At 34.2% G+C, this 14,650-nt stretch overlaps 1 non-coding gene across 1 annotated transcript; it reads left to right on the top strand.

Moving 5' to 3' along the window:
- Positions 1-14,107: 14,107 nt before the first annotated feature.
- TRNAD-GUC lies at positions 14,108-14,179 on the top strand. The gene has a single exon. It is a non-coding gene; the product is annotated as a tRNA-Asp (tRNA).
- The last annotated feature ends 471 nt before the right edge of the window (positions 14,180-14,650 follow it).

The raw sequence follows: 14,650 nt of genomic DNA on the forward strand, positions 1-14,650 counted from the left end.
TACTAATCAACAAGTTGCCAAGGATCGTCCTTGGGCCTTTGGCATCTAACAACTGTCAATTGCATTAAGAAATAGAGAGACCTGATTCTCGCTATCCAAACGTATGGTGATATTGCTAGATCATGCAATTTCCTTAGTTTTTACACCAAGAGTTACTTGTGTTTGAATAATTCAAGCAATTACGGACTTAAAACTATCCAAACTAACAAATTATTACTTTGCAATCAAGAATCAATGGCCCCTATTGATCTAAACAACAAAGCAACAATGGAATTAAGCATGAAATTGCATAAATATTGATAAACAAAAGATAAATAATATATGTTCAGATCTCCCAATCCATAAACAACTTGAAGTTTCATCTAATCTTCAACTAGAAAAAGAGGTTTCAGCCACTCATGGCTGAAACAAAACACAAAAAAATAAAAGAAAAGAAGAGGAAGAGGAACCGATCGGCGGCTTGGAGAGGGAGGCGTGCGACTCTTCAATTCGAAAGGTGGAGAAGCTTCTCTCTTGCTTGTTTTTGATTCTTTTATAGCTAAAAGTGTTACTCTAGGTTTCCTTGTTGAGATGGAGTTCTCTTTTGAATTTTGAATTTTGAATTTTGAATTCTTAGAAGGCAAGTGTATCTTTTTGAGATTCGGCTTCCTAAATAGGCAGAATTGAGTGCTGAGATGTCTTCACATTTTTAATAAGGGAAATACTTCTTGAAGATTTAAAATTTAAATTTTCCACTACTCTGTTGTCTGTGCTTTCCTTATTTATCTTCACTTTAGCTGCAACTTGGCTTGGGCAAACCATGTTTGTTCTCCTCTATCCTCTTTTAGGCAGTTTTAAAAGTAGTTTCACCAAATTACCTCTTTACTCCGTTTTCTGCAAAATAAGATCAAAACCACAAAATTAGGCAGAAAATGTGTAAATTAATATTAATGACAACATGATAAATGGGTCTAAATTTGGTCTGATTAGACCACTAAAACAAACAAAAAAAGACCATAAGACAATCGCTAGGCTATAACCCGAGCATTGGACAACACAAACAAACAAATAAAGGCCATAAGGCAGTCACCACGCCATAATCTAGGCATTGGACAGCAAAAATAAATAAAGAAATGCTATATGGCAGTCATTAGGCCATAATCCGGGCATTAGACTGTGAAAACAAACAAAGAAAGGCCATAAGTCGAGAATCTTTTAGGTTATAAGACTGGGTGTTAATCTCACTAAAGAAGGCTATAAGTCGGGAATCCGTCAGTCTAGATGACCTGGTGTTAGTCCAACTAAACAATGCCATAAGTCGAGAATCCATCAGGTTAGAAGACTAAGTATTAGTCCTACTAAAATAAAGTTATAAGTCGAGAATCTGTCAAGTCAGAAGACCGAGTGTTAGTCCCACTAAAATAAAGCCATAAGTTGAGAATTTGTGAGGTCAAAAGACTGGGTGTTAATCCTACTAAACAAGGCCATAAGTCGGGAAACCATCAAGGCAGAAGACCAGGACCCACTAAAATAAGGCCATAAGTCAAAAATCTATCAGGCCAGAAGATTGGATGTTAGTCCCACTAAACAAGGCCATAAGTTGGGAATGCGTCAGGCTAGAAATTCGGGTGTTAGTCCCAATAAATAAAAGTCTCAAGGCTACAAGGTGTGTATACATTAGGCTGACCAACCAAGTTATAATCCTGCTTCAAAAAAAGTTTCTAAGGCATTTGATGCCACGCCACAAGGCTAGTATACACCGTCCCAACCAACCAGGTGACATTCCTGCTCCAAGCTGACCAAACGGGCATTAGCCCCACTTCATAAGGAGTTTCTAAGGCATTTCATGCTAGGCATCAAGGTGGGAATAAGCCAGGCCGACGAAAGCTTGTTAGGGCCGAAAAAATGCATGGAATCCCATTAGGCTTGAAAAGGCCGGGGAGCTCGCACGAGACAGAGAATGCTCGGAAGCTCATCAGGGTTGAAAAAATGCACAGAAGCCTATCAGGGTTGGAAAATGCCAAGGAGCTCACATGAGCTAGAGAATGTTGGGAAGCTCGTCAAGGATAGAAAATGCACGGAAGCCCATCAAGGATGGAAAAGGCCAAGGAGCTCGCATAAGCTAGAGAATACTCAGAAGCTCATCAGGGCTAAAAAAAATGCATGGAAGTCTATCAGAACTAGAAATGCACGGAAGTCCGTTAGGGTTGGAAAAGGCCAAGGAGCTCGCACGAGCTAGAGAATGCTTGGAAGCTCGTCAAGGCTGGCAAAATGCACAAAAGCCCGTTAGGGCCGTAAAAGGCCAAGAATCTTGCAAGGGCTAGAGAACACCCAAAAGCTCGCTAGGGCTGAAAAATGCACAAAAGATCGTCAGGGTTGGAAAATGCCAAGGAGCTCGCAAGGACTAGAAAATACGCGGAAGCTTGCTAGGGCTAAAAAATGCCCTAAATATCCCCAAGGCTGATTAGGGCTAAAGAAAGCTCGAAAACTCATCCAGGCATTACTTTATTAGTTGGATCACTTTTTTCCAAACAAGATTTAGGACCTGACTAGTCGACAAGGCGAGTAACAAGATAGCAAGGACAACATGCTCTACTCGGATAGAGGCTGACTTGGTTTGACGGACAAAACTAAGGTCGCGTGGTCAGTATGTTTTACACTCTAGGACCATGACACATTTTACGACTAGACCTCTAGGTAAGGCAAAGCGAGGCGAGTATGAAAGGCCAACCTGAACAAGCCACGTGCCCCAGATCATAAAGGCAATTATCACCTTCGAATCTAAAGAATCGAAGACCAGCAAAGGGACTTGTGATGTTACACAATAATAGTCTAAAGAAGGCAGTAAGTTATTACCAAAAGATAGGGCTATATGGCAAGGATCTGATAAACTAATATGCAGTTTCACCCATAGAAAGGGAGGTTCGGATGACCAAGGTGCCCAAAACAGAGAGAAAAGAAGACTCGAGCCCTTTAGATCGGCCTCAGATTGGTTTGGTTCATCAGGACTCACCTTCTCTGCGACAGGGCGAGATTCCATAAGAAAGTCATCGTTAACAGTTACAATCCAGCAGATCCCCTTTATGCCCGCAATACTAGAATCTCTGACCAATTAGCTAACAATATCCCTTATCAAGCAGCAAGCCACATCGTTGCCGGATTATCAGAAAATACTATATTTATCTCTATCTTCTTACAATATAAAAGGAGAATTGTCACAAAAATATAAACAATTCTCTCACCCAACTGCTCTTGAATTCTAAATATTATACTTGTCTTTCTCTTCAACTTACTGACTTGAGTATCAGAGTGGCTACCGTAGACGCCAACCACTTTACGTTGTTTGTCTTACAGGTGTACCAATCACAATACAGTTCCATTGGATCAACCACAGCACAGCTCTATTTCGACTATATCATCAATTTGGTGTCATCAATATTAAATATAATATACTGAGATAATTAATGTTGAATTTATAATTGATCTGATAAACTGAAATTTAATTTTTCATAATAGAAAACTAGGATGTTAAAACTTGGATATAATGCATTTTAGGTACCTATTTTTAGGAAATCTATAAAATTAGATACCTAATTGCATTAACTTAAAAATTTGTATGCACGTGAAGTATTATTTGTTTGTATGAATGAAATACATATGTAATATTTAGTACTGTATAATTGTGTGTTAAAAATTAGTAAATTAATAAATAAGAAGATAAGTTTTAGAAAACATGAGCAAAGGTTGTATAAGTCCAAGTGGGGAAAGTACATAACACTTTTCATCTTATGTACCTAGTAACATTTTAGACCTAGATCATTGGACTTGCGAGGAAGGGTAGTGAGCTTCTACGAGAGATAAACTGCCTCTATGTCCCTTCTTTTGAATTTGTATTGCTTATAAATGTAACAGTTAAGACACTACGATAATTCATAACAATATGGCGCTCCACATATTTATTTTTTTATTATGTATATGTTGTCATGCTAAATTAAAAATAGATAAATAAAATAAAACTTTAATGTACCTTAACACAAATATTAAGCTTCATTTGTGGGAGAAAGGAAAATAGAAGCTTTACTACTTATCACAAATATTATGACTCATGTTAATAATAATTTCTGAGCTGATGCAATTCACGTACTTTCCACACTATATTTATTTAACCTCTCAAATACTATTTTTATTTAACCTTTTAAACAAAGTATTATTACAACACGAAAATAAAAATAAAAATAATTATGAAATTTTATTAAGAAATAATTAGTAATTTAATTATTAATATTAAATAATTAATGAATAATTAATAATTTACTTTAATAATTTTTTTAATAATTTAATCGATAAACTTTATTGATATTTTATATTTTTATAGTAAAAATTAGTAAATCGATTAAAAATTATTAATTTTTATTGCGAGGATTTTTATATTCATCAAACCTTAATTATCGCAAAAAAGCACGAAAAGTAAATGTTTTATATGAACATTTAGAATTATTAATTTTATTGTTTTATTGCATAAACAGTTGGCATGAAAAATAGTACCAAAAATTTTTCCAAATAAATTCAGCCAACGACCCTTTTGAAATGAATTAATTTGTTGTTGCAGCTCCTCATGGAATGTGTGGACCTTAAATTAGTTGTATTGAAGTCTTTTTTATTGGTGCTGGTTAAAAAAAGTCTTTTTTATTTCAACCTTGACGACTAATATTAAATCTTTGAATTAAAAATATTTATAATATATATCCTTAAATTTTTTATGTACACTTAGATCCACTCCTATATTCAATTTATTATTTTATATAAAAAAAATGTTAGTTACAGTACATTTATCTTAAATAACTAATTACAAAAATTATTTTAGACTTCTATTATTCAAAAAGTCACTCACTCTTAATTTAATATTTTTTTAAACTCACTACTATGTGGCAATGAAATTGTTTGTTGTTGAAGAAGAGAGAGAAAAGGTGAGAGTGCATGTTTTTTGTTTTATTTTTCAATGAGAGGAAGCTTCAATTTCCGAGTCTCCTCACCATCTGTTGTTTTATTAGTTCTATGTATTTATTTTGTGTGTTTGATGATTTTGATTCTATATTTTTGAGATTTGTTAATTTGGTAGTTTTAGGATTTTGAATATCAGGAGGTTTATTGCTGCTCCAAGAAAGCTCTTTGCTTATTGACGCTGACGATTTGCGACCGCGCCACTACGTCCAGCGACTAACGCTTCCGAAAAATTTTATAGCGTCTCCTTTCTGGGTATGGTATTCACTTTGTTTGGAGGTTCAGACTTCATTTGGGGCTCCCGGCCTTTATTTGGTGGTGGTTGTATTTTTTTGCGATGGCAAATTTGGGGTTGTGTGGCAATGGTGAATCTGGGGCTGCGAGCTTCGGGTTTGATTTTCTTGTGATCTTTGCCTGTAGTTATCTGAAATTCAGCTTGCATGTCTTTGTGGGTATATGACATTTTCTTTTCTGGACATGTATGTGGTTTTCTTTGCTCAGGCCTGGCTATTTTTTCGTCTTCTATGGCTATGCCTGAAGTTGTGGTGGTGGCAGTGGATCAACGGTAAAGAGTTTCAGTTGCCTTGGGGTTCTAGATTGAGCAACACATGGACTTGCTGCTAGGTGGGTTGGGTTGGTTGGCACATGGGGTTATTGATCGGTGGGTTGTTTTGTCACTGTGTTTGGGTCTATTGGGTCTATGTATGGGTGGTCTTTCATATTCTAGGCTTGTATCTCTTTGGCTTTCAGGCCTTTTAATGCAATCTCACTTGAACAATAAAAAAAAAAAAAAAATTGTTTGTTGAATTTTAATGAAGTATATTCCACATAAAAATATATTTATATTTATATATAAGGCTTGAGGATAAATAGCTTGGGTGAAAATTTTTTTCTAGACGGCCTATATGTTAGCTTTTTAGGTTTTGATTGCTCTCCTGTCGATGGTGTCAGCCTCTCTATCACAGTAAGGAGTTTTGGATATTTATTGTTTTCTTTTTGGTTTTGCTCTCTTTTCACTAGATCTATACTTCTAGTGCAAGGGTGAGTTTTGAGATCTGATTTTGTTTGTTTGCTTGATGAAGGTTTTCTTATATCACTGAGAGGTTGTTCTTGCATGGTTGGATGTGGTATTTTCAGGTAGATCCTATGTCATCGGTGATCAAGATTTAAATACATATCACAGATAACTATTAAGAGTTGAATGTAAAGAGTTTAGAGATAGGATAATCAAACACAAGAGATTTAGAGTGGCTCGGCTATTAAGTTGAGCCTTCACTCCTAAAGGCCTTTCTTGAGTCTTCACTCCACTAAACCTCTTTTACCAGGCGCCTTACATTCAACAACAATCTTTCCAAGTACTTGATGACCTTTACAAGTTTAATTCACCACTCAAACTTTTACTTAAGGTTCAATAGGTGCTTAAAATCTCTATCAAGTAGTCACACATCTGATTAATCTTATATAGGTTTTAATTTAGAAATAAACACTCTTAACAACTCTCAGCAATTATAATAAAGTGCTATTAAGTTGAGGGAGAGAAGATTTGTTAATGAGAAACATATTCATGAATACAAAGCTTGAAAGCGAGTTTTTAAATACTCTTATAAAATCAGTGCTTCAATTACAAATTTATGAAGAAATTAGATCTTTTAAATAGGTGTATGAAAATCTTTCTTATCAGCTGTAAAGGTAGTTCAATGGTAACAAATTTTAAAAATATTAGCTATTGTAACATTGAAAGACATGCAGACTGAAATTAGTTAACTTACATACTAAAAGTAGTTTAGCTAAAATAAATGCAGGCAAAAATTAGATAATTAAATTTAAATTGCATCTAAAATTAGATATCTAATTTTTAGTCTTTAAAAAATTTAGATAAGCTAAAAACAATAAACTTCAAATTCTTGTGTTTCAAAGTTTTAGAATTAAAAATTCATCTTTCAGAAATCATATAAATAAAATGAGAGTAAAGATTTTATCGTTGCCAGATCAACTCACACACTTTTTTACAATGAATCCTAAAAATACTTGTCTTTACTTCTCTTCCTTTGGTTTATCTTGAGTTGTCTTAAAAGATTTCTTCCTTTCTGCTGTAGAGACTTTATTTGATTCTTTAATACTTTTCAGATACTCTACTTTTAACATTGAAGATAGTTTTATAAAACTTATTAAATCTTTGTATGATCAAAGTCAAACTCTTTCAAAACTTATGGGATCAACAAAGGTAAAAACTATGATTTGCTAATGGCATTAGTCCAAAGTTCACTATCAAAAATACATAAGCTTTTTTGAATAGAGGGCAATCAGTACTTTTCAACTTAATGCCTTTTCGAAGTTTCTATGGTAACTTCCTAGTGTCTTTAATTTATCATACTTGTTTTTTATAATTCCTAGTAAGGCAATCATTGTTAGAGAGGTGTTAAGATCGATCAAATCTTATTCATATGTTGTTTTAGAGAAGAATCCATTGAGCATTCTTTATGCATATCTCCAAAACTTATACTTGTATGAAAAGCTTTTCTACCTTGACTGGATGTTAGCAAGTGAGTCATCTTTCTTCCTTTGGTTAAAGCAATGTCAATCTTCTTTATTTTCCGAGGAATTTCAACTTGCTTGTATGATTGCCTTAGTTAATATGGAACTTTCGGTAATTAGTGCATCTACCAAAAGAAAGATGCAAGATGCAAGTCTAACACTGTCCAAGTCAGTGTCTCTATCGATATAAATCTAATCCTCCAAAGATCTTATTATGGTAGCTCTCATGCATGAGAAAACTTCATATAGGATGCTCCTCCTTTGAATTAGTTAATATCAACATAACAAGATAACTTCAAAGAGCAATATTTGTGGTTTAGTAGTGATGACTATAGATCATTCCAGTTCCTTATACCCACAACTTGCAAAAATGCATTATCTGCTATCATATGTAAAGTTAAGGAAATTTTTTACACGCACTCTATACATATACCTAATAAGATGTTATTAATTTAAATTTGAATATGAAACCTACTATAATTTTAAGTAATATGTCACCTATTCATTGGTCGATACTATATGTCATAGTACGTTCAAAGATTTTCTTAAAGTTGAAATTGAAGCTGGCATGTTTGATGTTAATAGAAAAGCATAAGCAAGCATCCTAGACATCATCCTTAAACTGGCTCCTTCACCTTAGTGAAGCTCTAAAAATCTTCAAAAGTTCCTATTCCTAATCCGTCCTAGAAACCCAGACCCATCAACCCAATTTTGCTATTGCAAAGTGTTGCTCCTTGTAATGCTAGCTAAAATTCAGAGAGACAAATTTTGTAGCTCATTTCCTTGTAATTGGCTCTTTCTCCTGAAGGGACAAAAGTTATTTGAACAAAAAGGAGCCTCTTTCCATTAGTCCACATTTGTTATATTGATATTATCGCGATTAATTCTTTTTTATTAAATCTACCTAAATTAATTAACTTGAAGCTCACCAATTTAAAAAGACTAGATGCTAATTAAAAGTTTTGCCTACAGAAAAAATTCCTTTGATAATTTCAATCAGTGACTAATAAAAGCTAGTTGGTTTATTTGTCATTATGGCATGGCAATGAAAAGTATGTATAACCGATATACATATTTAAGCCGACATAAATTATTTTCTCAATCCAAACAGAGGCTTATTTCTATATTAATTCCATAACATTGAAAACATCAAATTTCTGGAAGGAACAACAATTGAGTTGGATACATAAGACCATCTACAACACAAAAGCTAGCTGGCTTAAGGAAAAGCAATTACTTGCTTTTTATTTCTAAAAGCAGAAATTTATTTCTTTTCTTCATTCTCCCCTGATGTATCTTCATTCTCCCCTGATGTATTTTCAGTTAAAGAAGAGGCTTGTAAAGACGAGGCAATCATTTTCTGATGGTATGTTGGATCAATTGTAAACGTGGTCACAGGTCGACCAATGATATCTTGTAGATCAGTTGATACGATTTCACCATCGCCATCACCACCATCTGCCTCAGTAGATTTCTGTGGAGCCTCCTGAACCGCAGTTACCCGTTTGTTGACTTTCTTATCGGTTTGAATTGCCTCTGGCTGATTCTTCGTTCTACTCACCTCTGGCAGTGCTTCTTCCTCTTTTGAATGGCGTGCCTTGCTTCTGCTGTTACCCATAGCTAGCTAGCTATCCTGTAATCTGCAAAGGAGATTTGTTAGGAAAATATACAATAATGTAAAGTTGAAAGAGCAAATTGCATTTCCATCTTGCTTCAGAGCACAAATTTATTGGCCTCTGGATCCCAACTATTTTTATATTTTATGGCTTAATTGTCATCTAGTCATTTTATATTCTTTCTTAGTTTTCATTTCATGTGGACGCAGTCGTTGATGTGGAAATTGTTAAAGCATCATCCTTTGTTGTCTTTTAGTGCTTTTTTAAATTGATTTATTTAACAATTAATTCAACTACTTGGTTGAGTTTATTATAATGTTGAGTTACTCTTTTTTTTTTTAAATTAATATTACGTTACTCTTATTTTACAATAAAAGATTTCATAAAATACCATCATCATCAAAATAAAGGCTGAGAATTTATTTTGAAAATAAGTTTCATTAAATCTCAATATTTTTGTTAATGATTAAATAAATTTAATTTAATTTTTTTATTAATTGAATCTATATTTTTTTTTATGAAAGTCACGACCTAATAAAATATTATTATTTTAATAATAAAATATTTTTAATAATAAAATTTTATTTTTATAATTTTAAAAATTATTTACTATTTCAATGTATTTCCTTAAAAATTTAGAGGTTAATTAAAATATTATTTTTTTATATTTTAAATTATAAAAAATAATATTATACTAAATGAGAACTTATTTGACCCATATAAAAATACAAAGAACTTAATTGATAAAAAAATTAAATTAATTTTATTTGTCTCTTGAGCAAAAGTACACTAAACTTAATTAGAAGTATTTCGATCTATTCTACTTGTCAAAATTGATAAGTTCACTATAGAACTTTATTAAAATGATCTAATAGAATGAAACTATAATCCATTGACTCTTTACTATCATCAATCACTGATCACTGAGCCGCATTTTAAAATATTGATCTTTAACTTATAACCAACTGATGTAACCGGAAAATAGAGTTGTGTTGTGATTGATTAGACCTGTTGACTCGCGGTTGTCGAAGCCGGTCAAAAATAACCTTTCTGGTTATCAACAATTTACAACTGCAGATAGTAGTGAAAGAATCGAATCCACAGGGAATTGAGGACTTACCTATCTTCCTTATCAAGACCAATAAAATAAACTGAAACAAAAATAAACTGAAAAAGAAGAAAACTGAAAACGAGATAAACTGAAAACGAGATAAAACTGAAAGAGAAATAAATGGAAAGCAAAATAAACTGAAACGAGATAAAACTGAAAGAGAAATAAACGGAAAGCAAAATAAATCGAAACGAGATAAAATTGAAAACGAGATAAACTGAAAGCGGAATAAAAAATAAATTGCAGTAAAAGTAAAATGGGGGGTTTGAGATTGATTTGATTAATAAACTACTGAAAACAATTAAAATAAGCGAATAATAAAATAAAAGAGAAATAAATAATGAGAAAGGCTCTAGTTGAAGAATTGGATCCACTTCAGTTGTTGGGATTGATCATTGACACTTAGTTTCTTTTGATTGATTCAATAGATTAGTTATGGAGATGGAAGACGCTTCTCACCACCATTATCTCTCCTTATGATTAAACTAATTAGGGAACGTCCTCTAATTAATTACTAATTAACAAATTACCAAGGAACGTCCTTGGGCCTTAGGCATCAAAATAATTGTCAATTGCATTAATAAATAGAGAGATCCAATCCTAGCTACCCAAACGTATGGAGATAACGCTAGATCATACAATTTCCTTGGGTTTTATCCCAAGTGTTCTTATGTAAGAATAATCTAAGCAATTACGGACTTAAATCATCCAAACTAACATATTATTACTTTGCAATCAAGAATCAACGTAGATCTAAACAACAAGCAATATTGAAATCAAGCATGAAATTGCATAAATATTGAACAACCAAAAGTTAAACAATGTTTGATCAAGTCTCCCAATCCATAAAACAACCAAAGTATCACCTAATCTTCAACTAGAATAAAATATTTCAGCCTCTCATGGCTGAAACAAAATCAAAAATAAAAGAAAAGAAAAAGGTAGAAGAAGAGATGTGAATTTCGTAGGTGTCTCCCAAGGGGAGCTTAAAGGTCCTGCAGAGGCTCCTTATGTGGCTTTTTATAGTTGAAAAGTATTGCCCTAGGTCATACTTACTGCACAAGAGGTATTTTCTGCCCAAGTTGTGTCTGAAAAGGAAAGAATCACGTTTTTCGGCTTCAGAAGGAAGGCTGCGCGAGAATGCTTTGCGGAAGGAAGTTGATGCGCGCGGTTTGGTCTCCGAAAGGGAAGGAGGCGCAGATTGTGCTTCCTAAATAAGTTTAGATGCTGACCTTGCTTCCTAATTAGTGTAGAGGCTGCCCAAGATGCTGCCCATGCTCAACTTGTTGCCCAAGTTGTTACAGAAAAGGAAGGTAGCGCGCAGATGGCTTTCAGAAGAGGAAAGCGCGCAGATTGTTTCTGAATAGGAAGGATGCACGAATTTTGATCTTCAAAGGGGAAGATATGCTGTCCATACATTCCTTTTTAGGTGGAGCCTCTTTTGAAATTTGAATGTTGAACGCAGAAGAGGAAGAACATCTCTTTGAGATCTTGCTGCCTAAATAGGAAGATATGACTGCTGCAGTGTGTGCACATCTTTGAACAAGGAAAGAAAGATCTGCGATTTGAACTTCAAATAATCTTCTGACTGAGCTTTCCTTGTTTGCTTTTGCTTCTGCACTTTCCTCATTTAGAAACTTTCCTTTTCTGGAAACTTTCCTTTTCTGCAAACTTTCCTTTTCTGGCACTTTCCATATTTGGTACTTTTTGGCAGTTTTAAGAGCATTTTCTCCATATTGTCTCTTTACAACTAATATCTGCAAAACATAATTAAAACCACAAAATTAAGCAAAAAAGATGTAAATAAACATCAAGAACATAATGATAAAATGGACTAAAATATGCTCTATCAAATACCCCCACACCTAGCCTTTTGCTTGTCCTCAAGCAAATAAACATAGTCAAATAAGCTTTCTTTGCTACTTGATCCTTATTTCCACTTAAGCTCTTACTCTAGACACCTATTTTGAATCATTGCAGTGAAGAATATATGCATGAAGATTACTCACCTTCTTTCCTTGTTTCCCTTTACTTACCATGGCTAGGATTTGTTTTCCTCAAGAGAGACCATATATGCATATTTTGTTCAGATAAGACTTTTTCTAGCTTTCAGAGTGACTTGCCCTTACCTTGAAGTACTTTATTCAGGCTTTTTGCACTTTAGATCTTGCTTGAAGAAGTCACCAACCTTTTTACGTGAAGGTACATATTTGTGATACCCACCCCCAGTTACTCAGTTGGTCACCTTTCCAAGTAGCTACTAGCTCTGTTCATAGTCTTTTGACCATTGGAACAATCTTAGATTTGTGCTTTTGAGGTCTTTGCCTTTGCTGAATTTTCTTTCTCTCAATAATTTGGGCAAATCAACACCAATTGCTAAATCAAGTCACATTAAGTTCATTCACACAATTTTTTTTAATTTATTCTCAATTGAGGGTCATCAATATATTTTTCACCATGTAAAGCTCAAAGATTCAATTCAAAAGGCAATTCTCAAACATGAATATAACTCACTGCAATTGATTCAACATAAGTTTAAAGAGTCATAACATCAATGGGGTCATGAAAAGAAAAGCTCATCCAACATAGTCTATATGATGAGTAAAGCATCTAAAAAAAACAGAAACAAAGTAAATAAAAAACTGTGGCTATTTGTGTGTGTTATTGAAAGCAAAAATGAAAAAATTTCAACTAATGCAAGCAAACTAAAAATCAAAGCAAAAATAAACTCAAAAAGTAAAAATTCAGAAATATGCACCCCCACACCTAAATCATGCATTGTCCTCAATGTATAGGAGATATTAAAATGCAAAAGAAACTGAGTACTCCCCTAGGTGTGGTGTGCATGGTGCGATCCACTTGATCAAGGCTCAAGTAATTGGAGAAGGGAAGAGAGTCCCAACTGCATTGAGCAAAAAGTGTAGCACTCCTTTTGATTTGGTCATAACCCATCCTATTTTTTCCATGTACTCATGAAGTAATATGATTAGTTTCTCTTCTTTCAGATGAGGTGTGCCTCTAGCCCTTATGTTTGCATTTTTGAGATGATTGGGAAGAACTTTGAACTCCAATTCGTGTTTCTCTATGGCTAGCTGCAATTTAGCATTAAGTTCAGGCAAAACAAACTCTACCTTATCCGGAGGTTTGGGAAGGCATTGATCTGCATGGTCCTTTGGTTTAGGTGCTTGGAATATCATTTGTTCCTTGTGAGCGTGGGTTGGATCTATGGCTGAAATGGTTTTAGATTGCTCCTTCTGCGCAGGATCTAACTGAAAGGGGAGCTGAAGAGGACTGATCTGCGATTGAAGTTGAAAGGACGCATCTGAAAGGTTTTCAGGTACTCCTTTTTGCACAAGATTGGTCTGAAGAGGTGCGATTGGAAGTGTTGTAGGACTGTCTTGCGCAAGGTTGATCTGCGCACCAAGCTGAAGTGGTGCGATCTGCTTCTGTTCATTCTATGCATGGCTGCAGTCCACCTGTTGGATGCAACAGTCAGTTTCTTTCAGTTCTGGCTCTTTCTGAGTCTCTTCCCTGCAAAGATCATCATTTAGTATATCATTTTGATTTACATAAAAAACATTTTCACTCAAACAATCAATGATATCTAAACTTTCAGCGGGTTCTGTTTGACCAGTTTGTTGGGACAAACAGTTTTCTGGTTGGGTCTCTTCAGCAACTTGTTCTTGTACTTGCCAACTTTCATCATCATCCCATACATCTTGAAACTCTTCCTCTCTTCTTAACATGGTTGCATTCATTGACGCAGTCAGCTGTCTTATGTCCTGTCGTACGCTTTGCATAGATGTGGTCATTTGGCCTAGGTCTTGTCGCACGCCTTGCATGGTGTTCACCATAAAAAACAACAGTCGTTGTAGTATAGTGGTAAGTATCCCCGCCTGTCACGCGGGAGACCCGGGTTCGATCCCCGGCAACGGCGCCAATTTTTGACTCGCGGTTGTCGAAGCCGGTCAAAAATAACCTTTCTGGTTATAAAAAATTTACAATTGCAGATAGTGGTGAAAGGATCGAATCCACAGGGAATTGAGGACTTACCTATTTTCCTTATCAAGACCAATAAAATAAACTGAAACAAAAATAAACTGAAAAAGAAGAAAATTGAAAACGAGATAAAATTGAAAGAGAAATAAATGGAAAGCAAAATAAACTGAAACGAGATAAAACTGAAACGAGATAAAACTGAAAGAGAAATAAACGGAAAGCAAAATAAATCGAAACGAGATAAAATTGAAAACGAGATAAACTGAAAGCGGAATAAAAAATAAATTGCAGTAAAAGTAAAATGGGGGGTTTGAGATTGATTTGATTAATAAACTACTGAAAACAATTAAAATAAGCGAATAATAAAATAAAAGAGAAATAAATAATGAGAAAGGCTCTAGTTGAAGAA

The sequence above is a fragment of the Manihot esculenta genome, chromosome 14, assembly GCF_001659605.2.
Source record: "Manihot esculenta cultivar AM560-2 chromosome 14, M.esculenta_v8, whole genome shotgun sequence".
Classification (NCBI taxonomy): Eukaryota; Viridiplantae; Streptophyta; class Magnoliopsida; order Malpighiales; family Euphorbiaceae; genus Manihot; species Manihot esculenta.